Genomic DNA, 25993 nt, shown 5'->3' with positions numbered 1-25993 from the left:
TGATCATGATGCTCTGGGGTGGTCAATGAATTATTTGGACAGCAGTGACATTTTAGGATAGATCAGGCAACACACAGCAGAGGCAATATGCAAAAGCACATAGCAATGCAACAGGCCTCCAAACTGCCTTCCCAGATGGCACTGCCCACCTGGCTTAGCCAGTTAGTAAGTCAGTTGCAGCTAAAGGGCATTCATGCAATCCTGCCAACTACGCCAATTGTTTTGTGTCAATCTTGGCCTACTGATAGTACTGCTATCAGCTAGGAATACCTGGGGCATTTACCTGGGCCTGTGCTACTTGTGGCACCCCCACAGACATTTCCCAGTGTGACCAGAGTCAATGTTGTGGCTATAACAGCCCTTGAGATTCTTATGACTGCAAGATGCACCTCAGCAACAACCATCAAGGAACTTTAAAAATACAAAGTTTATTACTGACAAGTCCTGAAGGGCACACAGTACACCCAGGGCCACACAATGAGGTCAGAGATAGAGAGAGAGAGAGAACATGGACCTGGGATTCTGCCTTTATTTGGGTTGAGTTTGGGGTGCCTAGGGTTTTGTGGGTTCGCTCTGTATTGGTGAATTTAAAACATAAGATTGACCAGTGTCACCCCAATAAAATTCAATTAAAAGGAAAAAAAAAAGTAAATAAAGTAAAACATAAGATTGAGAATTAAAGCACCAGAAGGGAAATGCAGGGTCACTCAAGTGGTCAATTAAAGCACTTCTGGTGCTTTAATTCTAGGTCGACTAGGGCTTAAAATTCTAGGTCGATCAGCGCTTTCTAAAAAGGGCACTTCATGGGTGGGACAGCCTGGCTTTTTGTTTACCTGTACAGCTGGAAATAGGCTTATTCAAGATAGAGGTCTTTGAAATGAATGCCTTAGTAATAAAAAGCTTAATGTCAGGCCCTTACATTACAATAAAAAAGCTAATTGTCAAGCACTTACACTACAAATTTACACTACTGAATTATACACTTAAAATGGTTAAGATGATAAATTCTATGTTATGTGTTATAATAAACAAAATAAAATAAAACAGATTGTGTAATCCCTTCAGCTTTTTCTTTTTCAAAATTATCTTGGCTAAGCTTGTTCCTTTCCATTTCCATGTAAATTTTAGAATCAGCTTGCCTATAGCTACAAAAAGTCCTGCTAGGGTACTGATTGGAACTACACTAAATTTATAGATCAATTAAAAATAGATTGAGATCTTTACAACATTGGGTCATCCAATTCATGGACATGGTACGTACATATATTTAGGTTTTCTTTTCTTTCTTTCATCAGCATTTTGTGATTTCTAGCATATAGATTCTGCACATGGTTTTTTTTAATATTTATAACTAAGTACTTTATTTATTTGGAGGTATTGCAAATGGTATTGTGGTTTTAAATTTCAGTTTCCAAATTCATTATAAGCATCATTAGTCACCTTGCTAAATAAAGTTATTATTTCTTAGAGGGTTCTTTTGTAGATTCCTTTGGTCTATCTATATCAATAATCATTTCAGTGAATAGAATTGGTTTCATTTCTCCCTATCTATGCCTAATTTTCAATGATTTAAAATAGTATCTTACTACAACATCTTGCCTTATGTTCTAATTTCATACATTGTCGTAACTATCAAATTTGCTTTTTTTTTGTTTCATAAACATTTAACCTTTAAACATTGGAGTACCTGTAAACAGATTATTACTAAAAATTACTCATCTTTTCATAGATGACTATATTAGATGTTTATTTAGAAATATGTTCACTCTTTCAATGAGTGTCCCTAATTTATTTCCTAATCAGTTTCAACATATTAATATTAGAAACATGTTTGTCCATTTTATATAATATGACATACACTATGCTCATTAAAACTATTTGCTTTTCTGATTAGTTATATTTATTTATTTTTATTTTTAATTTATTTTTATATTTTGATAAAATAGAACTACATTCTGGGGTATTGAAAATTACTTAATATATTAATGAAAAGTTTTTCTAATCCTAGAAACAATTTAGAATTTAATAAATCCAGGAATCATGCTACCTGATATCAAACTATACTACAAAGCCATAGTAATCAAAACAGCATGGTACTGGCATAAAAACAGACATATAGATTAATGGAACAGAATAGAGAGCCCAGAAAATAAATCTATGCCTTTAGAGTCAACTAATATTTGACAAAGGAGGCAAAAACATACAATGGGGCAAATATAGTCTGTTCAATAAATGGTGTTAAGAAAACTGGACAGATACATGCAAAAAAATGAAACTAGACCATTTGCTTATACCATATACAAGAATAAACTCACAGTGCATTAAAGACTTAAATGTTAGACTCAAAACCATAAAAATCTTAGAAGAAAACATAGGCAGCAAAATCTCAGACATTTTTCTTAGCAATATTTTTTCTGATATATCACCTCGGGAAAGGGAAACAAAAGAAAAAATAAACAAATGAGACTACATCAAGCTAAAAAGTTTTGCACAGCAAAGGAAACCATCAACAAACTGAAAAGACAACCCACTGAATGGGAGAGTATATTCACCAATACAACTGATAAGGGCTTAATATCCAAAATTTATAAAGAACTTATAAAACTAACACCAAAAAAACAAACTATCCAATTAAAAAATGGGCAAAGTGCCTGAACAGACACTTCTCCAAAGAGGGCATACAAATGGCCAATAGACATATGAAGGGAGGCTCAATGTCACTAATCAGAGAAATGCAAATTAAAACCACAGTGAGATATCATCTCACACCTGTCAGAATGGCTACCATCAATAAATCAACAAACAACAAGTGCTGGTGAGGATGTAGAGAAAAGGGAACCCTAGTACACTGCTGGTAAGAATGCAGGTTGGTTCAACCACTGTGGAATGCAGTATGGAGCTACCTCAAAAGTTTAAACATGGAACTTCCTTATGACCCAGCAATTCCACTTCTGGGAATATATCCAAAGAAATACAAAACACTGATTCGAAAGAATATATGCGCCCCTATGTTCATTGCAGCTTTATTTAGAATAGCCAGTATTTGAAAGCAGTCCAAGTGCCCATCAATAGATGGTACATTTACACAATAGAATACTACTCAGACATAAACAAGGAAATCTTACCTTTTGTAATAGCATGGATGGACTTGGAGAGTATTATGATAAGTGAAATAAGTCAGTCAGAGAAAGACAAGTACCATATGATTTCACTTATATGTGGAATCTAATGAACAAAATAAACTAACAAAATAGAAACAGACTCATACAGAGAAAAGACTGACAGCTGTCAGAGGGGAGAGGGGTTGGGGAGCTGGGTGAAAAAGGTGAAGGGATTAACAAAAAAACCCTCATAGACAAATAACAGTATGGTGATTACCAGAGGGAAGGGGCGGAAGGGGGGTAGAAGAAGGTAAAGTGGCAATAAATGGTGATGGAAGGAAATCTGTCTTGGGGTGGTGAACACACAACACAATATACAGATGATGTACTATAGAATTGTATACCTGAAACTTGTATCATTTTATAAACTAATGTCACCCCAATAAATTCAATTAAAAAAAAAAGACTCATGGGCACAGACAACAGTATGGTGATTGCCAGAGAAAAGGGTGGGGGGGGGATAGAAAAGGGTAAAGGGAAGATAAATGGTGATGGAAGGAGACTTAACTTGGGGTGGTGAACACACAATACGATGTATTGTAGACGATGTATTATAATATTGTATACCTGAAACCTATAATTTTATTAACCAATATCACCCCAATACATTCAATAAAAATGATTAAACTTTAAAAATTAAAATAAATAAAATTAAAGAAAAAGTAAATAAATAAAGCCAATGGTTTTTTAAATGAACAATTAGAAGTAGAATATCTCCTGCCTCCTAGATAACTGGATGTCTGTAATCAAGTGTTCCTGTAGAAAGAGACCACTAAAATGTTTTTAGTGACTTAATCTATGGATACAATTTGTAATTTTACATGGATACAGTTTATAACTTGAAATATTTTTTATTGTGAGTAATTTTAAGAAAGGTCTTTTACTATGGAATTTGATTTGAAAGCTCACATTATTTGCTAACAAATTAACAAATTTGGGCCTTAAAGTATATGAAAATTTTTTTTTACATATATCTTTATTGATTTCAGAGAGAGGAAAGGAGAGGGAGAGAGATAGATAGAAACATCAATGATGAGAGAGTCACTGATGGAGCCCACAACCTGGGCATGCGCCCTGACTGGGAATCGAACCCCGATCGCCTAGATCCTAGGTCGACATTCAACCGCTGAGCCACGCCCGGCCGGGCTGAAAAATTTTAACCGAATCTTCTATACATTTCATGCCTGTAGTTTATATTATTTGATGTAGACAACTGACATTGATCATTTTATGCACATTTTTCTCTTGACTTTTAAATCTTACAATCTCAGTAGCAAAAATTAAAGATAGATTCTAATTTTTATGATCTCTGTTTCCTTACACAAGAATTTAGTGGTCCTAAAGGCTTTGGTGCCTAGCATCATTCTTTAACTTAATGTTTTTAAAATAAACATAAATTATACATTCACAAAATATTTTTGATATATTGAGTTAAATAAAATATTCTAAAATTTAAAACAAAAGAAATACGAACTTAACTTAGAACCTATTTTGATATATGGCTACTTTATTTTCCAAATTTATAGAGGTATAATTAACAAATAGAAATTGTCTGTATTTAAGGTATCCACTGCGGTGTTTTGATATACATATACATTGTGAAATGATTACCACAATCAAGCTAATTCACATATACCTCACCTCATATAGTTACTATTTTTCTTTTGTTTGTAGTGAGAGCACTTAAGATCTACTCTTTTAGTAAATTTCAATTACACAATATGGTATTACAACCTATAATCATTGTTATAAATTAGATCTCCAGAACTTATATATCCTGAATAACTGAAAAGTTTGTACCCTTTGATCAACATTTCCCTACCCCCTTCCCTTAACAATTACTAATCCCGCCCGGCCGGGCGTGGCTCAGCAGTTGAGCGTCGACCTGGGATCCAGGCGATCGGGGTTCGATTCCCGGTCGGGGCACATGCCCGGGAATTGTGGGCTCGATCAATGACTCTCTCATCATTGATGTTTCTATCTCTCTCTCTCCCTCTCCTTTCCTCTCTCTGAAATCAATAAAGATATATTTAAAAAAAAAAATTACTAATCCATTCTCTGCTTTTATGAGTTTGACTTTTTTAGATTCCACATATAAGTGAGATCATATAGTATTTGTCCTTTTTTGTTTGGCTTATTTCATAATGTCCTCCAGGTTCATCCATGTGGTTGCAATGGCAAGATCTCCTTTTTAAGACTGAATATTATTCATTATATATATATATATATATATACACACACATATACATATATACATATATACATATATACATATATTCTTTGTCCATTCATTTGTCAACAGACACTTAGGTTGTTCCCATATCTTGGCTATTGTGAATAATATGGCAATGAACGTAGAAGATCAGGTATCTCTTGAAAACCCTGGTTTCGATTCTTTTAGATATATACCCCAAAGTGACATTGCTTAATTTCCTTTTCAAATTGGTCATTGTTAGTGTATAGAAATGCAACTGATTTTTGTTTGTTAATTTTGTATTCTGCAACTTTGCTAAAATCATTTATTCATTTTAACCAGTTTTTGTGGAGGATTTTTAAGGTTTTCTTGTCATAAGATCATGTCAATTGTGCTTTTGTCCTTCATTCTGTTAATGTGGTGTATTGCATGGATTGATTTTCATATGTTGAACCATCTTTCATTTCCAGGTATAAATCCCACTTGGTCATGGTGTATAATACTTTTAAAGTGCTTTTAAATTCGGTTTGCTAGAATTTCATTGAGCACTTTTACATTAATATTCATCAAAGATATTGGTGTGTAGTTTTCTTGTGTCTTTGGTTTTGGTATCAGAGTAATGCTGGCCTTACAAAATGAGTTTGGAAGTGTTCCCTCCTCCTCCATTCTTTGAAAGAATTTGAGGGTTAGATTCTTTTTTAAATGTTTGGTAGAATTCCCAGTGAAGCTATCTGATCTGGTCTTTGGCTTTTCTTTGTTGAGAGGCTTTTTATTACAACTCTAATCTACTTACTAGTTATAGGTCTGTTCAGATTTTTTTTTTATTTCTACATGATTCAGTCTTGGTAGGTTGTATGTTTCTAGGATATATTTCTTCTAGGTTATCCAATTTGTTAGTGTATAATTGTTCATGTAGTTTCCTATAATCCTTTTATTGCTGTCACATCAACTGTCCCCTCTTTCACTTCTAATTTTAGTTGAGTGTTCTTTCTTTTTTTCCTAGTCTAGCTAAGGGTTTGTCAATTTTATCAGTGTTTTCATAAACCAACTTTTGGTTTCATTGATTTTTTTCTATTGCTTTTCCATTCTCTATTTCATACATCTCTGCTTTAATCTTTATTATATATTTCCTTCTGCTAACATTGGATTTTGTTTTTTCCTAGTTCCTTGAGATGTTGTTAGATTGTTGATTTGAGGTCTTTCTACAATTTTTATTAAAAATTTTAAATGTTGACATAATTGCAGGTGTCCCCCTTTTCCCAGTCCTTTGTCCACCTTCACCTACCCCCACATCCCTCTCCCTTGGCCTTCACCAAACTCTTGTCCATGTCCATGGGGTATGCATATATATTCTTTAGCTGCAGTTACCACTATAAACTTTACTTTTAGTGCTGCTTTCTCTGAATTCCATAAATTTTCTATTTTTAAAATCAGTTTTATTGAGGTAGAATTAACTTTTAAGTTGTATATATTTTTTTCACAGATCTAGAACAAACACTTCAAAAATTTATATGGAACCAAAAAAGACCCCAAATAGCCACGACAATCTTGAGAAAGAACAAAGTTGGAGGGATCACAATCCCAGATATCAAGTTATACTACAAAGCCACTGTAATCAAAACAGCCTGGTGCTGGCACAAGAACAAGCATATAGATCAGTGGAACAGAACAGAGAACCCAGAAATCGACCCAAGCCATTATGCTCAATTACTCTTTGACAAAGGAGGCAAGAGCATACAATGGAGTAAAGACAGTCTCTTCAATAAATGGTGCTGGGAAAATTGGACAGTATATGCAAAAAAATGAAACTAGACCAACAACTTACACCAGCCACAAAAATAAACTCAAAATGGATAAAAGACTTAAATGTAAGATGTGAAACCACAAAAATCCTAGAAGAAAACAGGCAGCAAAATCTCAGACATCTCTCCTAGCAATATGGTTGCCGATACATCTCCTAGGGCAAGAGAAATGAAGGAGAAAATAAACAAATGGGACAGCATCAAAAGAAAAAGCTTCTGCATGGCAAAAGAAACCATCAACAAAACGAAAAGAGAGCCCACTGTATGGATGAACACATTTGCCAACGACACATTGGATAAAAGATTGATTTCCAAAATATATAAGGAATTCATACAACTTAACAAAAGGAAGACAATCCAATTAAAAAATGAGCAAAGGACCTGAATAAGACACTTCTCCAAAGAGGACACACAGATGGCCAAGAGGCATATGAAAAGATGCTCAAAGTCACTAATCATCAGAGGGATGCAAATTGAAACCACAATGAGGTATCACCTCACACCCGTCAGAATGGCTGCCATCCACAAATCAACAAACAATTGCTGGTGAGGGTGTGGAGAAAGGGGAACCCTGGTGCACTGCTGGTGGGAATGCAGACTGGTGCAGCCACTATGGAAAACAATGTGGAGGTTCCTCAAAAAATTAAAAATGGAACTGCCTTATAACCCAGTGATCCCACTACTAGGAATATATCCTAAGAAACCTAAAACACCAATTAGAAAGAACTATTGCACCCCTATGTTCATAGCAGCGCAATTTACAATAGCCAAGATCCAGAGACATAGAAGCATGGAACAGGCTGCTGAATCTCAGAGGGAAGGCAGGGAGGGGTGTGTGGGTAGGGAGAGATTAATCAAAGAACTTATATGTTCATAAGCATAACCCATGGACAGAGACATTGGTCTGGGGAAGGCCTGGGGGTGGGGTGGATGCAGGGGATCAATGAGGGGTAAAAAGTATGCCCTCATCTACACCACTCTTAAGCCCCTGGTAACCACATTTCTACTCTCTGTTGCTATGAGGGTTTTTTTTCCCATTAGATTCGTATGCAAGAGCATACAACATTTCACTTTCACTGTCTGACAAATCTCACTGAGCATAATGTCCTCTAGGTTCATTGGTGTTGTTGCAAAAGGCAGTATGTCCTTTTTTTCTATGGCTAAGTAATATCCCACTGTATATATATCTACATGTTCTATGTAGAGTCATGCAGTAATAGATAGTAATAGACAGTTGTTTCTGGTTGTTTTCTAGTTCCTGGTTGTTTTTTTCTCTCTCTTGCTGTCATTCTTTGTGAATTAATGATTATTCATAATGCTATGTACTGATTCCCTTCTCTTTATCTTTTGTGTGTCTACTGTAAGTTTTTAATTGGTTATTGCTATGATGCTTACATAAAACATCTAACAGTTTTAAGTCTATTTTAATCTGATAACAACATAACTCAATCACACACAAAACTCTATCGTTTTACTACCCCCACACACTTTCTGCTTTGATGGCCTGATTTACATCTTTTTACATTGTGTACCCATTAGCAAAATTTGTAGCTATAATTATTTTAATATATTTGCCTGTTAATCTTTCATTCTTGGATTTTTTTTTTGTTTCTTTCAGTACATTGTATATATCATCCCAGGTCCTTCTAGCCTGCAAGGTTTCTGCTGAGAAACCTGGTGGTAATTTTTTAATGTTTTTTAATTTTTTCAATCACAGTTGACCCTCAATATTATTTTGTATTAGTTTCACGTGTACAGCATAGTTAGACAACTATATAATTTACAAAGTGATCCCGCCGATATTTCCAGTACCCACCTGACACCATGCAGCTATCACAATATTATTGGCTATATATCCTATGCTGTACTTTATATCTCCATATGGCATATATACATAGGAAATATAGTCTGCTGATAATTTAATAGGAACTCACTTGTGTGTGATGACTTGTTATTGTCTTGCTGCTTTGAAGACTGTCTTTGTATCTGTGACTTTTGACAGTTTGATTAAATGTGTCTTGGTGTAGGTCTCTTTATATTTTTCCTTGTTGAAGTTTTCTTAGCTTCTCGAATTTTACATCCATTTGTCCTCGGCTTTGGAAAGTTTTAGACTATTAGTTCTTCATATAGGATCTCTGTCCCTTTGTCTCTTTCTTCTCTTTATGCATATATTGGTCCTTCCACCAATGTCCCCTCACTCTGTTCCCCTCCTTCATTCTTTCTTTTTTTCTCTGCCTCAATTATTTTGAAGTCCTTCTTCAAGCACACAAATTCTTCTAATTAAGTTTACTATTGTACCCCTCTTGTGAAGTTTTTAGTTCTGTAATTATATTCTTCAGTTCCTGAATTCCATTTTCTTCTTCATAATTTCTAACTCTGTTGATATTCTTTTACTTCATGCATATTTTTCTGATTTTGTTTAGTTGTCCACCTGTGCTCTCTTTGAATTCATCAAGCATACTTATGACAATTATGTTGAATTATTTGCCTGGTGATTTATATATCTGTTTCTTTAGGGTTGGTTTCAGTTTATTTAATCAGTTCCTTTGATTAGGCCACGCTTCCCTGTTCCTTTGTGTATGTTATCATGTTCTGCTGGGACTTTGACATTTGAAAAATCAGCCACCTCTCCCAGCCTTTGTGGTCTGATTTGGTACAGGAAACAATTTCTCCAGTCACCCAACTAGAGATTCAGGAGACCTCTAAAACTTTTTTTGGTAATGTGTTGTGCTTGGCTTCTGTGTGTAACATAATTGATTTGCCAGTTTCCACTCGTGTGCGCCCTCTGGTGTCTGTTTGCGCTACTGCAGCCTCTCTGGTTGTGCACTAAGCCATGGTTCTGGAGCTCCGTCTAGTGTCTGTTTATGGTACTGCAGACTCTGGTGCATCTGGATCATTGTTCTCAGAGGCTCCCAACCTGGTGCCTAATTGTTGTCAGAGCTCAGATTAAGGCAAGACAAAAACCAGACTCTCAGACAGTCGCCCCATTAGTCAGAAGGTTGGATGTATAGTCTACTCTTAACCTTTTTCCCCCCAGGGAGAGGTAGGGAGTTGAGGGTTTTCTCTGACCATGCCTACTAGGCTGGGAAGAAGGGCTCTAGTGAGTGAATGCTAGAAGTATTTTTTCTAACAGGGTTTGATTCAGTTAACCTCATGCTCACTTGGGGTGCAGGAACGGCTTCATTGGTTTCTTGACTTCTTAAAAAGGCAGTTTTTCTGTATATTGTTAAGTTGGTGTTTCTGTGGGGGCAGGTGGTTCTGGGGCTTCCTATTCTGACATCTTGCAGATGACACTCTCCATGAGTCAAGTACTACTCTTTTTTTAAAATAGTTTTATTGATTTATAATTCATATACCATACTATTAACCCATTTAAAGTGTACGACTCAATGGTTTTTAATATATTCACAGATATGTGCAACTGTTATCAGAGAATTGTGTGGACTGCCCTTCTCCGTTGCTACTGGGAGTGGGGTTCTTGGGGTATCCCTGGAATAAGCATTTCTGGAGGCCCCCACAGGAGGATGAGATGTGGTAGGGAGCTTTATTTGCATGGAATTATATCCCTTGGTTTATAAAGTCCCATTTCCCTTAAACCTGTCCTGGAAAAGGTATCTGGCAATCTAGCAGAGCTAAAAGCAAAGCCAGGGTCCAGAGTTACAGCGTCAGACTAGTTGCAGTCCATTAGGCTATTGTGTGTGGGGTCCACATGGCTGTGGGCCATGTGGGTGAGTGCGGAGCGTGAGAGCGCCACCAGCCAGGAGTCAGGCGCAAGCAGCAAGAGCACAAGCAAGGGTAAGAGCAAAAAAGGAGAGCTACTTCTGTTCAGGAGCTTATGTATCTCAGATTTCGTGCCCTTGCAGTGGCCCCACCTATTCTGGCCAATGACCTGCTCCCAGGTGTGACTGACAGGAAGGCATCCTCTTTACATCATTTACACTTTACTGGGCATGCGTCTATTCTTTCTTTGTCCAGTGCCTTCCCCAAGGATCTGCGGGGAACAGACCTGGAGAGCGTTAAACTGCAGCTTTCTGGCAAAGCTGTACAAATGGCACACCTATATTATATGGCCTTCCCTTTGCTCCTTTCTTGTTAATTGACAATGGGTTAATTACAATGGTATCACAACCTCCACCACAGTCAATTTTAGAACATTTTCATCAGCTCAAAAAGAAACCCTGTATAGTTCAGCTGTCACTCCCCCTAACTCCCATCCTCCCAATCCTTAAGAAAACACTAATCTACTTTCTATCTCTATAGATTTCCTTTTCTGGACATTTCATATATATGGAATCATATAATACATTGTCTTTGAAAACTGGCTTGTTTTGCTTAGCATAATGTTTTCAAGCTTCATCCATGCTGTGGATAAAAAGGGACCACATACTAAACCCGACAAGCTCAGGGAAGGCCTGCATGGTGGCTTTACAAACTCAGAGACCTAAAGTAACCACATAGGATGGTCTGAAATTAAAACTTTTTAACTAAAAGCAGTTTATGGCATGTAGTCATGTCTTAGGCTAGAATCTTCCCTGACAAACATCAATTTTCACCTTAATTGAGCCTGTCTATTGTCTTTTTGCATCTACAATAACATATCTTTGGAATGTCAAAGTAATTTCCTTTTTCTAGACCCCTCAAAGCACAGAGCAGAAACCACAAATCCCCTCATTGGTATCATGTTAATTGATGACTTTTAACTATGCTTTACCCACCTATGTAAAAGAAGTATGTGTCTATCATTTTACTTTTTATCAGATCCCAGAGGTTTCCCTACTTTGCTTTCTCCTGCCCCCTAATCTATCAGCAATGGGTTTCATGTAACCCATTTACATCTTCTCTTTTGATTGTAATGTATAAAATAAGATGCAAAACTGCTATTCTCTGGAGCATTATTTCAATCTGTTGAGATTTTTGCTTCCCAGAAATTGTTGACAGTTTGGCTCAAATAAACTCACAAAAATTCTCTACAGGTTTGAATGTTTCTTATGTTAACAATGCTATCGCAGGTATCAGTACAGGCATACCTCATTCACCGCTGTTCCCAACCGAAGCAGGATTAGCAAATTGATTATACTGGCCCCCATCCCTGCAAGTGACAGTTGTAAATATGCCTTGGTTTGTGGAGACACTGTGTCTGGTTTAACCCAAGCTTTCCCCTGTAGTCACCCAACCAGGCTGCCACCATTAGGGGATCAGAGAAGCTGAGTACCACACACGGTTACTCTTGTCAACTAGACAGTGATGGGGGGTGGTATCTTATATCCAAGGTCATGATATGAAAGACTGGGTAAAAGAATATGACACTGAATGAAAGTCCCATCTCTCCTATAACCCACAAGCGGCAGGGTTGGTAGAAAGGGAGAACGGACTATTAAAGCAGCAGATTACATTACGAACAAGTAAAACATTACAAAAGTACCACCCCAAGCTTTAATATATTTGAATAATCACCCAGTAGGTCCTGTTGCTCCATATGCCAGGTTGGGGACCCCAGCGGAGACACCCAACACCATGAAGGTATATAAAGGTATGGAAGTTGCGAGACAGCCACTGCTCCAACTCTCATTGTACATGAATCTGCCACGCTGCTGAGAACACCAAGTCCCATCATGCCCGGGAAAGGCATTACTGACTGTAATTTGCATTAGGATGTCCCACCAGGATGGATGACTTACTTCACAGCCCTGGGCGAGGGCGAACTACTCAATCACCACTGGGATCCCACTGTCTTGCTGCAAGCTGGACTTAGTAGATCGCACTGTACCTGGAATGAAACATACACCATTAAAAGAGGGAAGAAAGCTGGGGCTCCTGATCTGGCACATCCCATCCATCCCCAGTCTCTCTCCTCACTCCTGATACGCTGCCTCCCCTGGGCAGCATATGTGGTATGCACAATCATGTCAAGTTCCTAAAGCTGTAGCCACATTAACGTCTAAGAATCAGGCCACACGTGTAAATTTTATAGAAGGGGAAGACCCCACACAAGTTTCTACTAAATATCTGTCTTTTTGACCTTAGACTTCTGCTGCTCCGGTGGTTTCTGGTAATGTGGTAGGCACATTCTGTTTTCCACTGGTATGATCATTTGGCTGCTGGAGGTTGTCCCATGTGCACTTGAGAAGAATGTCTATTCTGTTGTTGTTTGGAGGAACGTTCTGTGTATATGCCTATTAGGTCTTACTAATTTACTGTGTTGTTCTCTAGTTCCTTATTGATCTTTTACCTTATTGTTCTATCCACTGTTGAAAAACGGGTATTGAAGTCTCCAACTACCATTGTAAAACTGTCATTTTCTGCCATTAATTCTGTCAATTTCTGCTTCATATATTTTGAGGACCTGTAATTAGATATGCAAATGTTTATAATTCTTATATTTTATTGCTATATTGAAACTTTTATTAACATACAGTTCCCTTATTTAACCATTTTTACTTAAAATCTGTTTTTCCTGATATTAGTATAGGAACCCGAGCTCTCTTTTAGTTATTACTACCATGTGATATCTTTTTCTATCCTTTAACTTTCAACCCATTTGTGTCCAAAGTGAGTATCTTCCCAGAAATAAACCCACACCTATATGGTCAATTAATATATGGCAAAGGGGGTGAGAGCATACAATGGGGTAAAGACAGTCTGTTCAATAAATGGTGTTGAGAAAATTGGACAAATACATGCAAAAAAAAAATGAAACTAGACCACCTTCTTACACCATGCACAAGAATAAACTCGAAATGGATTAAAGATTTAAATTTAAGACTCGAATCATAAAATTCCTAGAAGAGAACAAAGGCAGTAAACTCTCAGACATTTCTCTTAGTAATGTTTTTTTCTGACATATCTCCTTAGGCAAGGGAAACAAAAGAAAAAATAAACAAATAGGACTGCATCAAACTTAAAAGATTTTGCACAGCAAAGGAAACCATCAACAAAACGAAAAGACAACCTACTGAATAGGGGAACATATTCATCAATGATACATCTGATAAGGGGTTAATACCCAAAATTTATAAAGAACTCAGACAAGTCAACAGCAAAAAAAACAAACAATCCAATTTAAAAAATGAGCAGAGGACCTGAATAGACACTTCTCCAAAGAGGACGTACAGGTGGCCAACCGATATATGAAAAGATGCTCAATGTCACTAATCATCAGAGAGATGCAAATTAAAACCACAGTGAGATATCACCTCACACCTCTCAGAAAGGCTGCCATTAACAAATCAACAAACAAGTGTTGGCAAGGGTGTGGAGAAAAGGGAATCCTCGTGCACTGCTGGTGGGAATGCAGACTGGTGCAGCCACTGTGGAAACAGTATGTAAGTTGCTCAAAAAATGAAAAAATGGGACTACCTTTAGACTCAGCAATTCCACTTCTGGATATGTATCTGAAGAAACCCAAAACACTGATTCAAAAGGATACATGCACCCCTATGTTCACTGCAATGTTATTTACAATAGCCAAGATAGGGACACAACTCAAGTGTCCATCAACAGGTAAGTAGATAAAAAATAGTGCCTCATATATATACAATGAAATATTACTGGGCCATTAAAAAGAATGAAATCTTACCATTTGTGACAGCATCGACAGTCCTGCAGGGTATTGTGCTAAGTGAAGTAAGTCCGACAGAGAAAAATACCGTATGATTTCACTTACACGTGGAATTTAAAGAACAAAATAAACGAACAAACAAAACAGAATCAGACTCATAGACACAGAGAACAGACTGATGGTTGCCAGAGGGGAGAGGGGTTGGGAGAATGGGTGGAAAAGGTGAAGGGATTAACAAGTACTAATTGGTAGTTACAGAATAGTCACAAGGATGTAAAACACAACATAGAGAATATAGTCAACAATATTGTAACAACTATGTATGGTGCCAAGTGGGTACTTGAAATATCAAGGCCATCACTTTGTAAAGTATATGACTGTCTAAGCACTATGGTGTACACCTGAAATTAATACTGAATGTCAACTGTAATTGAAAAACAAAATTAAACTAAATAAATAAGAAAACTCTCAAAATATGATTAGCATATCTTCAACTTTTAAAAAGCTGTAGTGTGGCCCTAGCCAGTTTGTTCAGTGGTTAGAATGTTGGCCCGCGGACTGAAAGGTCCTGGGTTTGATTCCGGCCAAGGGCATGTACCTCGGTTGCAGGCTCGATCCTGGGCCCTGGTCGGGGCTTGTGCAGGAGGCAACCAATCGATGTGTCTCCCTCACATCGATTTTTCTCTCTCTTTCTCTCCCTTCCACTCTGTCTGAAAAGCAATGGAAAAAATATCCTTGGGTGAGGATTAAAAAAACCCAAAAAACTGTAATGAATAATATGGTAAGTTTGCGTTTACATAAATTTTTAACTGGCATGTGAAAATATTAGCAAAATCACAGGTCATATATGCTCAAAGTTAAGGAATGATCTGAGATCCATCAATGAATGCAAAAAATCTGCATATTTTGGGTACCTGAAATAAACTTCTACATCAATAACCAATGTTTGGGCATCTGACTTATCTGTTTAGTTACTGAGGTCACATTTCTGAACACAAAAATGGATGGCCTAAATTGACTTTTTTTTAAATCTTAAATTAAGTGAGAGGGGGGGAAAAAAGGATGGAATATTTTGTCTTTAACATGCCAAACACTTGTTTGATTGAATTTTTCACACTGCAAACAAATGTTTTTAACTCATTTCAACAAACTTCACCTTCATGACAGAGAAGTCATGACATTTAAATGTCACAAATATTTGCTATAGAGGTCTTCGTTTTCCAAGTTAGATCAAAATGCTAAAAAGAAAGGCACTACATGTTAATGGTGGGTCTCTGTGAGTGTAAAGCAATGAGTAACGTTTCTTCTCCTGTATACTTTGTACTGTTCAAATCTCCTATAATACACATTAATTCTTGTTATAGTAAACTGTAAAATGAAACAAATTCCAGCTAAAAAATAAAGTGAGCATCTTGTAGACAATATGCAGTAAATCATGGGTTTTTTAAAAAATCCATTCAGCCAATCTTTTTCTTTTGATTGGAGAATTTAATTCATTTATAATTAAATTACTGATAAGAAGGGATTTTTGCCTTTTTGCTATGAGTCAGTTGTTTTGTTCTCATTTCCTCCATTACTGCTTTCTTTTATGTTTAGTTGATTTTTTTAATTAAGAGTTTATTTTTTATAGAGCAGTTTTAGTTCACAGCAATATTGATGGGAGGTATAGAGATTTCCCATATATCCCCTAGTCCCATATGTGTATATGTGCATAGCCTCCCCCATTTTCATCATCCTCCAACACAGCAGTACCTTTGTTACAATTGGTGAACCTATATGGATACATCATAATCAAACAAAGTCCATAGTTTACATTACAGTTCGCTCTTGGTGCTGTACGTTCTATGGGTTTAGACAAATGTATAGTGACATGTATCCATTATTATGGTATCATGCAGAATAACTTCACCCCCTAAAAATCTTCTGTGCTGTCTAATCATCCCTCCTCAACCCATGGAAACCACTGATCATTTTTACTGTCTCCACATAAGACCCCAAATAAACAAAACAATCCTGAGAAAGAAGAACAAAGCTGGAGGCATCAAACTTCCTGATTTCAAACTATAGTACAAAGCTATAGTAATCAAAACAGTGGTACTAGCATAAAAATAGACACAAAGGCCTATGGAACAATATCAAGAGCACAGAAATAAACCTCACATATATGGTCAACTAATATTTAACAAGGGAACCAAGAATACTCACTGGGGAAAAGATAGTTTCTTCAATAAATGGTGCTGGGAAAACTGGATAATCACATGCAAAAGAATAAAATTGCACCCCTATCTTATCCCATAGACAAAAATTAAAACTAAAATGTATTAAAGAGTTAAATGTACATTTGAAACCTTAAAACTCCTAGAAGAAAACATAGCAGGAAGGCTCCTTGAAATTAGTCTTGGCAATGATCTTTTTTGGCAATAACTTTTTGCTATGCCATCAACAGCACAAGCAGTAAAAGCAAAAATAATCAAATGGGACTACACCAAACTAAAAAGCTTGTACACAGTAATAGAAACAATCAACAAAATGAAACGACAACCTACTGGATGATAGAAAATATATGCAAACCACCTATCCGATAAGAGATTAATTTTCAAAATATATAAGAAACTCATACAACTCAATAGCAAAATTGCTGAGAGTACATCTTAAAAGTTCTCATCACAAGAAAAACATTTTTAACTGTGTGTGGTGATGGATGTTAATTAGACTTATTGTGGTGATCATTTCATAACGTATGTAAATCAAATCATTTTGTTGTACACCTGAAATTAATTTATATGTTAATTATATATTAAATAGATAAATAAAGTACAAAATTTGAAGGAAAAAAGACAGAAATCTTGCTATTTGAGACAATACAGATGGATCCTAAGGGCATTATGCTAAGTAAAATAAGTCAGAGAAAGACAAATACTATGTGACCTTACTTATATGTGGAGTCTAAAACAAACAAAAAGCTGAACTCAGAGAACAGATTGGTGTTTGCCAGATGTGGGGGTGGAGAGTAGGCAAAATGGGTGAAGGTGGTCAAAAGATACAAACATCCAGTTATAAAATAAGTCTTAGGGATGTAATGTACAGCATGGTTACTATAGTTAATAATACTGTATTGTACAGTTAAAAGTCGCTGAGATAATGATCTTAAAAATTCTCATCACAAGAAAAAAAGTATAACCATGTGTGATGATGAATGCTAATTAGGCTTACTGTGGTGATCATTTTGCAATATGTACAAATATCAAATCATTATGTTGTACACCTGAAACTAGTATGTTATATGTCACTTACATCTCAAAAAAAATATTTGCAAAAGACACATCTAATAAGGGACTGTTATCCAAAATATAAAGTATTAAAAATAAACATTAAAACAACCCAACTAAAAAATGGACCAAAAACCTTACCACACAGTTTACCAAAGAAGATATGCAGATGGAAGTAAACATATGAAAGGAAAATCCACATCATGTCTTCAGGAAATTGCAAATTAAAACAAGGAGCTATCACTACACACCTATTAGAATGGCCAAAATTCAGAACACAGACAACACTAAATGCTGACAAGAATGTGGAATGACAGGAACTCTTTCATTCATTGCTAGTGGGAACACAAAATGGTGCAGCCACTTTGAAAGACAGTTTGCTGGTTTATTAAAAAACTGAACTTATTGTTACCATACAATCCAGCAATCACACTCCTTGGTATTTACCTAAAGGAGATGAAAACTTATGTCCACACAAAAACCTGGACACAAGCATTTATAGCAGTTTTATTAATAATTTCCAAAACTTGGAAGCAACCAAGATGTCCTTCAGCAAGTGAATGGACAAAAAAACTGTAGTACTCAATGCTACAAAGAAATAATCTATCAAAAGCTTTGAAAAGATAAGGAGGAACTTTAAATGCTTATTACAAAGTGAAAGCAGCCAATCTGAAAAGGCTACATACTGTATGATTCTAACCAAATGACACTCTGGAAAAGGCAAAACTATGGAGACAGTAAAAAAATTAAAAATCAGTGGTAGCCTGGGATTGTGAAGGAGAAGGGGAATGAGCACAAAGGATTTTTAGGGCAGTGCCCTGTATGATACTACAATGATGGATACGTGTCATTATACATTTGTCCAAGTCCATAGACTGTACACTAAGAGTGAACCTTAAAGTAAACTATGAACTTTGGGTGATCATGTATCAACATAGTTTCATCAGTTGTAACAAAAGTACTACTCTGGTGGAGAATGTTGAACATGGGGGAGGCTATGAGCATGTAGAAGCAGGGGACATATGGGAAATCTCTGTACCTTTCTCTCAAATTTGCTGTGAACCTACAACTACTCTAAAACAATAGTCTTCAAAAAGAGAAGACAACTCACAAAATAGAAGAAAATATTTGCAAACCATATACCTGAAAAGGGTATAATATCTAGAATATATAAAGAGCTCTTACAATTCAATGACAAAATGACAAACGGCCCAATTCAAAAATAGACAAAAGACTTAAGTAGTCATTTTCCAAAGAAGTTACACAAATGACCAACGAGCATATGAAAAGATGTTCAACAGCATTATTAGAGAAATGCAAAATAAAACCACAAGGAGATACCACTTTATATTCATTATGCTGGGCCATAATCAAGAACACAGAAACTAACAAATGTTGGTGAAGACATGGAGAAATTGGAACCTTTGTATATTGATGGTAGGACTGTAAAATGGTGCAGCCACTATGTAAAGTTTGGCACTTTCTCAAAAAGTTAAACATAGAATTACCATATGACCCAGCAATTCCACTCCTAGGTACAGGACCAAAAGAACTGAAAACAGGTGTTCTAAAATGACCAAAAATGACTGATAATTGCATGCCTCTGAGGTTATACTAAATACCATCCAACTGTTCACTTTAAATGTGTGATTGTATATTATATGAATAATATCTCAATATAGCTGCTGCTACACACACACACACACACACAGGAATGAAGCACTAATATGCTATAACATAAATGAACCTTGAAAACATTATGCTAAACAAAAGCAGCCAGTCACAAAAGACCACATATTATATGCTTCCAGTTACAATATATGAAATATCCAGAATAGGCAAATATATAGGGACAAAATATACATTAGTGGTTGTCCGGGAGTTGAGGGAATGGAGGATTAGGGTGGTTATAGCTAAAACTTACAGGGTTTCTTTTTGAGGTAATGAAAATATTCTAAAAGTGATTGTGGTGATGGTTCCACAACTCTGTGTATACTAAAAGCCATTGAATTATATACTTTAAATGTAAATTATAGCACAATAAAGCTATTTTCTCCAAAAATTTAAAACAGTTCACTAGATGGCAAGGGCAATAACTATGGAAGCTCACTGACACCCGGAACCCTTGTGCCCCAGGACTTACCTGCTCTAATCAGCTAGAGAGGACAGGGGCGACAGATCAGATCCATGACCATGTGATCCACATGGGCAGCATAGGATCTTACCGGCTGAATATGCATGATCTGTGTACTCCATGGTTTACTGTGCACTTGCTGATGAAGAACGGCAATGCGAGTTTCTACAGACTGAGCCCACCTCTGCCACTCTGGCTTTCCCTCACAGAAACCCTGGCAGCTTTATATTTCCAGTGGCCCCTGATAATTTGCTGAGGATAGTAAGAGTGCTTCTTCTCTATTTTCCTGCTTCCAAGATGCTGAAGATTCTTCCTCAGGAAAGATTCTAGTGTCCTGATGTAACATATGGCAGGAAGTGAACAGCTCTCTTCAGAATGAAGGACCAGCTCCAGAATTACACTGTCAGAGATGTGCAAGAGTTTTAGCTATAAGAGGTGTAAAGAAAATGAAATGAGGGACAACATTACTATTAAATGGGACATAGCCATAGCACAGCAGGAGGGTAAATTCTTATGTAGATTTTCCCAATTCTCTTTTCCAGTTGTGTATTTTGAAAAGAAAGAATTCTTCACTTTATTCTGTAGGATATGAGGATGACTCATCTTTCATGAATCCTCACTCCAACTTCACATTTCTCCCATTGTTTTTTTCTCCAATTTATTTTGGAGCAGGCAATCCACATCTTTAAATGGCATTCCGATTCTAAAGTCCCATGGTTTTATTTCAACCACTTTATTATCTTTCTGTACTTGTTCCAGACCTTGGCTGCTTATCTAGTCCCCTCCTCGACCCAATTATGTGCAATTAACTTTCTACATGGTATCATGCAAACTCTCTGAGTAAAATCATTCAATGAGAGCGGTACTTTGTATAGTAAGGTGAGGAAGGCAAGCAATACAGTTGGTCATGTTTTGTTTTTGGAGAAATGGCTACTTTCTGAAAGTCACTGCCTGGTAGTATATGTGGAAAGTCATCCTGAGTTGGCAAAAGATATATTTCCCTTGCACTCACCTTCCTGTTATCCTCAAAGTATATTTGGCACCCATCTGCTGCTCCATTTATATCTAGATTTTTGTCTTGGAGCAGCTACAGCATGAAGATTCCAATCACAGGCATGGATGAAGGCCGCACCAGGATGAACTAGAAATAACAAGCCCTGGCCGGTGTGGCTCAGTGTTAGAGCGGTAGGGTTACAGGTTTGCTCCCTGCCCCCCCCATGTTGGGGTGCAGGTGTGTGGGAGGCAACCAGTCCATGTGCCAATCTTGCATCAATGTTTCTCCCTCTCTCTCCCCCTCCCTCTTACTCTCTCTGAAAAAGCAATGGAAAAAATATCCTCAGGTGAAGATTAATAACAACAACAAAAACTAAAAATAACAACGTAAAGTAGTCAATTCCTACAGAAACATTAGACGCTGTTTGAGATTAGGGGCCCCAAGTGGCAAACCAAAAATAAAGGTTCCAAGTTCTGAGACTCAGAAATAGCAGTCTCTTTAGGAGAACACCCAGCTTTCGACTGAGTTGGGAGTTAATTTCTTATCATCATAGCCAAGGGATTAAAGAAGGCACAGGGAAACGGATGACCTCAGAAGTCCCCTTATTCAGACCAGTCAAGGGAATCCCCTTATATCTGTATTGCATGAGGAACCTTAGAGTAGCCAATTGAGGCTTCCTGGTTTAATAAAAATGATGGAGAGTCTTATAAAAACTCCTCATAAGTTTTAATAGGATTTTAGCAGCTTATTTTGGTTGCAGTTTCCAAATTTTTAAAAATGTTTAATGTCCACCTTCCCCAAATCCTAATTTCTGTGGATTCAACTGCATTGAACCCAATGCTTTCTCATATCTCAATTCTTTGTATATGCGTTCTTTTCAGATGTATTAAACAAACCAAAAGAAGAAGGTCCCTTAATCATATTTGTAGATAACTATACTCTAGACCTATTAGGAAGAGAATCACATGATCAAAAGGAAGACAATTTCTTCTCAAAGGATTAAAAGCTCACCTGACAAGGGGGCAATAAATTTGCTAGGAGGGCAATAAAGAATTTTTCTCTGTTAACAAAAAGAGATTTGGGCCCTGGCCAACATAGCTCAGTGGTTAGACTGTCAGCTCACGCACCAAAGGATCTCGGGTCCAATTCACAGTCAAGGGCACATCCATAAGTTGCAGGTTTGATCCCCGGACCCGGTTGGGGCACGTGCAGGAGGCAACCAATTGATGTATCTCTCTCACATAGATGTTTCTCTCTCACCTCTCTCTCTCTCTCTCCCTCTCCCCCCTCTCTTCCACTCTCTCTAAAACTCAATGGAAAAAAATATCCTGGAGTGAGGATTAACCCAAAAAAAGGAGATTTGGTGTTCTGTGCACCTTAATATGAATATATAATATTCAAATGACACAATTTCCTCACCCTCCAGGAAGCAGAGCTTTATCTTCCCGCCTTGATAAAGACTCAAGAGTAGACTGCACCCGAACAAGGGTCTGGTAGAAGAGGCAGCTACTTCAAGCCAATGGTCCCAAGAACTGTCACCTTCATAGAGAACCTCTAGTGTTTGTGCAGCACAGGGCATTTAGGGCACTCGCAGATTCTCAGTGATGATATCAAAGGAAAACATGCACTGGGTCAAATCAAAATTATTCCTAGGGAAAGAAATATAACAAGAGGGAAGATGAATAATGTAGGCATCAGATAAGAAAAAGCAAGGGTTCATAGTTGTTCATGACATTATAGTAGTGAGTTCAGACAAGTAAAGAATTGAAACTAATAATAGCTAACATATGAATGCTTACTATGTGGCAGGCGCTGTGCAAAGCATGTGTTATCATTAAATCAACATCCCAACAACCTCATGAGGTTATTATACCATATTATAAATGAGGAAATTGAGGTTCACAGATACACAGCTAGAGAGTGACAGAGCTGGCACTGGAGCCTAAGGTACCTGCCCTTAGTTTGTGCTCTTATATAATAAACTATCATTCAGGAGAGAATCAGATTTTGACCCTTCTAGCTTTCTTTTTCTTTTGCCTGTTAACCACTTCCTACACATGCATACCCCTCTGAATGGGTTTCATTGGCACTACTATAATCTACTAGATCTTTCATATTCTGGAAGACATTTTGATTTACTAAAAGGAACCAGGGTTCCTTGGAGAAATGACTGATTCTGCAATGGCTGTGGCAGGAATATGAAAATGAACATCCCACAGTGCCAGAAAGTGCTCAAAACACAAAACAATGGAGGCATGCCAAAGGGGCATAGGAACCAAAGTGAAATAGCTTCCAAAGGACAAAGCTGAAACAATTTGAGAAACCAAATAATTCTTCCTTATAGAAGAATGCTAAATAATTTGTGTGGATTCTCACCCGCCAGGAAGTGGAGATTTATCTTCTCCAACCCTTCTTGAGTGTGGGCTGCACTTAGTGACTTCCTTCTAAAAATATGGAGTATAGAAAGTAGGTAACCTGACTTTGCAGAGGAGAAACCTGGCAAATACTACTGTGGCCAATTGATCAAGGCCTTGATACGATGTGATGAAAATGACATTTTAGTTGTGTGGTCTTCCCAAAAACCAAAGAGATAAAAATTATAAAAAGGAACCAAACAGAAATTCTAGAGCTGAAAATATAATAACTGAATTGAAATATTCACTAGAGGGGTTCAACAGTAGACGCACACAGGAAAAAAGAATCAGTGAAGTTGAAAACAGATCATTTGAAATTATGGAGACTAAGGAGCAAAAAAAAAAAAAAACACAAAAAAAACCCCACAACACAATAGAATGAAGAAAAAAAAAGTGGACAGAGATTAAGAAAGTTATGGAACATCATCAAACAATATATCCATTATGAAAGTTCCAAAAGGTTGAAAGAGAAAGAAAAGAGAAAGAGGCAAAGAGGTTATTTGAAGAAATAATCACTGAAAGCTTCCCAAATTTGAGGAAAACCATGAATTTACAAGTCCAAGAATCATAATGAACCCTAAGTAAGATAAACCCAAAGAAGCCTACACCAAGATACATTATAATCAGACTCTCATCACCAAAGTGGGAATCTTGAAAGGAGTAAGAAAAAAGCAACTCTTCATGTACAAGGATCCTCAATAAGATTATCAGTGAATTCTCAGTGAAAGCCTCAAAGACCAGAAGGGATGAGATAATATATTTATAGGGCTGAAAGAAAAATAATGTCACCTGAGAATTCTATATCTGGCAAAACTATCCTTCAAAAATGAAGGTGAATTTAAGACATTCTCAGATAAACAATATTCAACATCACAAAGGATATTTTAGCCACAGCAATTAGGTAAGAAAAATAAATAAAAGGCATCCAAATTGGAATGGAAAAGTTAAAATTACCAGGGCATGCAGATGATATGATCTCATATGCAGAATACCTTAATATTTCTCTCAAACCCATTAGAATAAATGAATTCAGCAAAATTGCAGGACACAAAATCAACACACAAGAATATGTTGCATTTCTATATACTAACAATGAACAATCTGTAAAGGAAATTAAGAAAATTCTACTTATAATAGAAATAAAAGGGCCCAGCCAGGTGTGGCTCAGCGGTTGAGCGTCGACCTAGGATCCAGGCGATCCGGGTTCGATTCCCGGTCAGGGCACATGCCTGGGTTGTGGGCTCTATCAATGACTCTCTCATCATTGATGTTTCCATCTCTCTCTCTCCCTCTCCCTCCCCCTCTCCCTTCCTCATTCTGAAATCAATAAAGATATATTAAAAAAAAAAAAGAAGAAAGAAAAGGAATAAGCAAAGGCAACAAAAGGGAAACGAAACAAGTAGGACTATACAGCAAGCTAAAAACCTTCTGCACAGCAAAAGAAACAATCAAGAGACTCAAATATAAAAAAAGCAAAAGCTTAGGAAATATGCCTTGCACCCACCTCCTCTTTTATAACTAGTGGAGTAGGGATGGTTGATGAAGTGATAGAACCATTCTCCACAGAGGGTTAATGGCACCAGAACTAACCCTGGCTAAGTGCCTCAACCAATTCTGGGTGGTTCATTATTGTGGGTCATTGATCCACCATCGCCAGGTCTCACACTCTAAGTTCTTCTCCCCCAAAATGGTAATAAAATATGTTAAGCCATCCATATTTCTCAGTTATACTCGTTGGCAGTAGATACAACAGTAAGCATTCAGTCTCTGGAGCCAAAGCAACCTTAGTCCAAATCATGCCTTTGCTGCTAGTTACGTACCCCCAGTCAATGACGTTTCCTGTTCTAAGGCTGTCTGCCACCCCGCCCCATCACCACCACCAAGCACATGGAGCCCTGGGGCTAGACAAGAGTAGACGGGGGCCTGTTCTCCTTCTACCTCCCCATCTTCTCAGTTATGTGTTAATGCTCTGACGTTGAATGCCCCTCATTCTCTCATTCTTCTAGGCTGCCTCAACTCTCTTTCCCCACCCCCTTATACTCACAGCTTTTACAAAGTGATAATTTGCACGCCGCTGGGGCGGGGCCAAGCACTTCCCACCCCTAAGAGGGCGTAATTAAAATCAAAGGGCCATAGTTGTTAGGTAATGACTTCCCCGTTACCTTGGTAAAGCCGCTGCCGCCATCTTTATCGTGGTCATCAATTACTTGTATTAGTCTAATAAAAAAACGAATAATAAACGATTCTATTAGCGTGGAAACGCCTGAACTCGGCTCAGAAGGAAGGTATTCCCAGGCAGCAACCCTGCCGGGAGGGGTTAAGGCGCCGGCGGCCATAAGACACGCCTCCTGTGACGCAATGACGCCGGGGGAGGTGCGCTGCGCTGTGCCCGCCCAGTCCAGGCGTTTCCGGTTCACGCGCAGTACGGAAGTGTGTTGGCCGCCGGGGTCGCGCGCAGTACGGAAGT

At 37.4% G+C, this 25993-nt stretch overlaps 1 long non-coding RNA gene across 5 annotated transcripts in view; it reads right to left on the bottom strand.

Moving 5' to 3' along the window:
• Window positions 1-25843, bottom strand: part of LOC107523975 (uncharacterized) — a 49980-nt gene extending 24137 nt beyond the window's left edge. Inside the window, exons 1-5 of one of the 5 annotated variants that reach the window (XR_001601920.2) lie at window positions 25689-25843; window positions 22532-22761; window positions 20128-20518; window positions 13387-13500; window positions 12836-12924 (exon numbers count right to left, since the gene is read on the bottom strand). This is a non-coding gene — a long non-coding RNA (uncharacterized LOC107523975). Of the gene's footprint in view, window positions 1-12835; window positions 12925-13386; window positions 13501-20127; window positions 20545-21130; window positions 21314-22531; window positions 22762-25688 lie in introns of those variants that run through there. The other 4 variants (XR_001601921.2, XR_001601922.2, XR_001601919.2 and 1 more) reach the window with 4 other exon arrangements.
• Between the last annotated feature and the right edge of the window lie 150 nt (window positions 25844-25993).

This window comes from Miniopterus natalensis, chromosome X (assembly GCF_054644295.1).
Source record: "Miniopterus natalensis isolate mMinNat1 chromosome X, mMinNat1.hap1, whole genome shotgun sequence".
Classification (NCBI taxonomy): domain Eukaryota; kingdom Metazoa; phylum Chordata; class Mammalia; order Chiroptera; family Miniopteridae; genus Miniopterus; species Miniopterus natalensis.
This window is presented reverse-complemented; position numbering and strand designations above follow the sequence as displayed.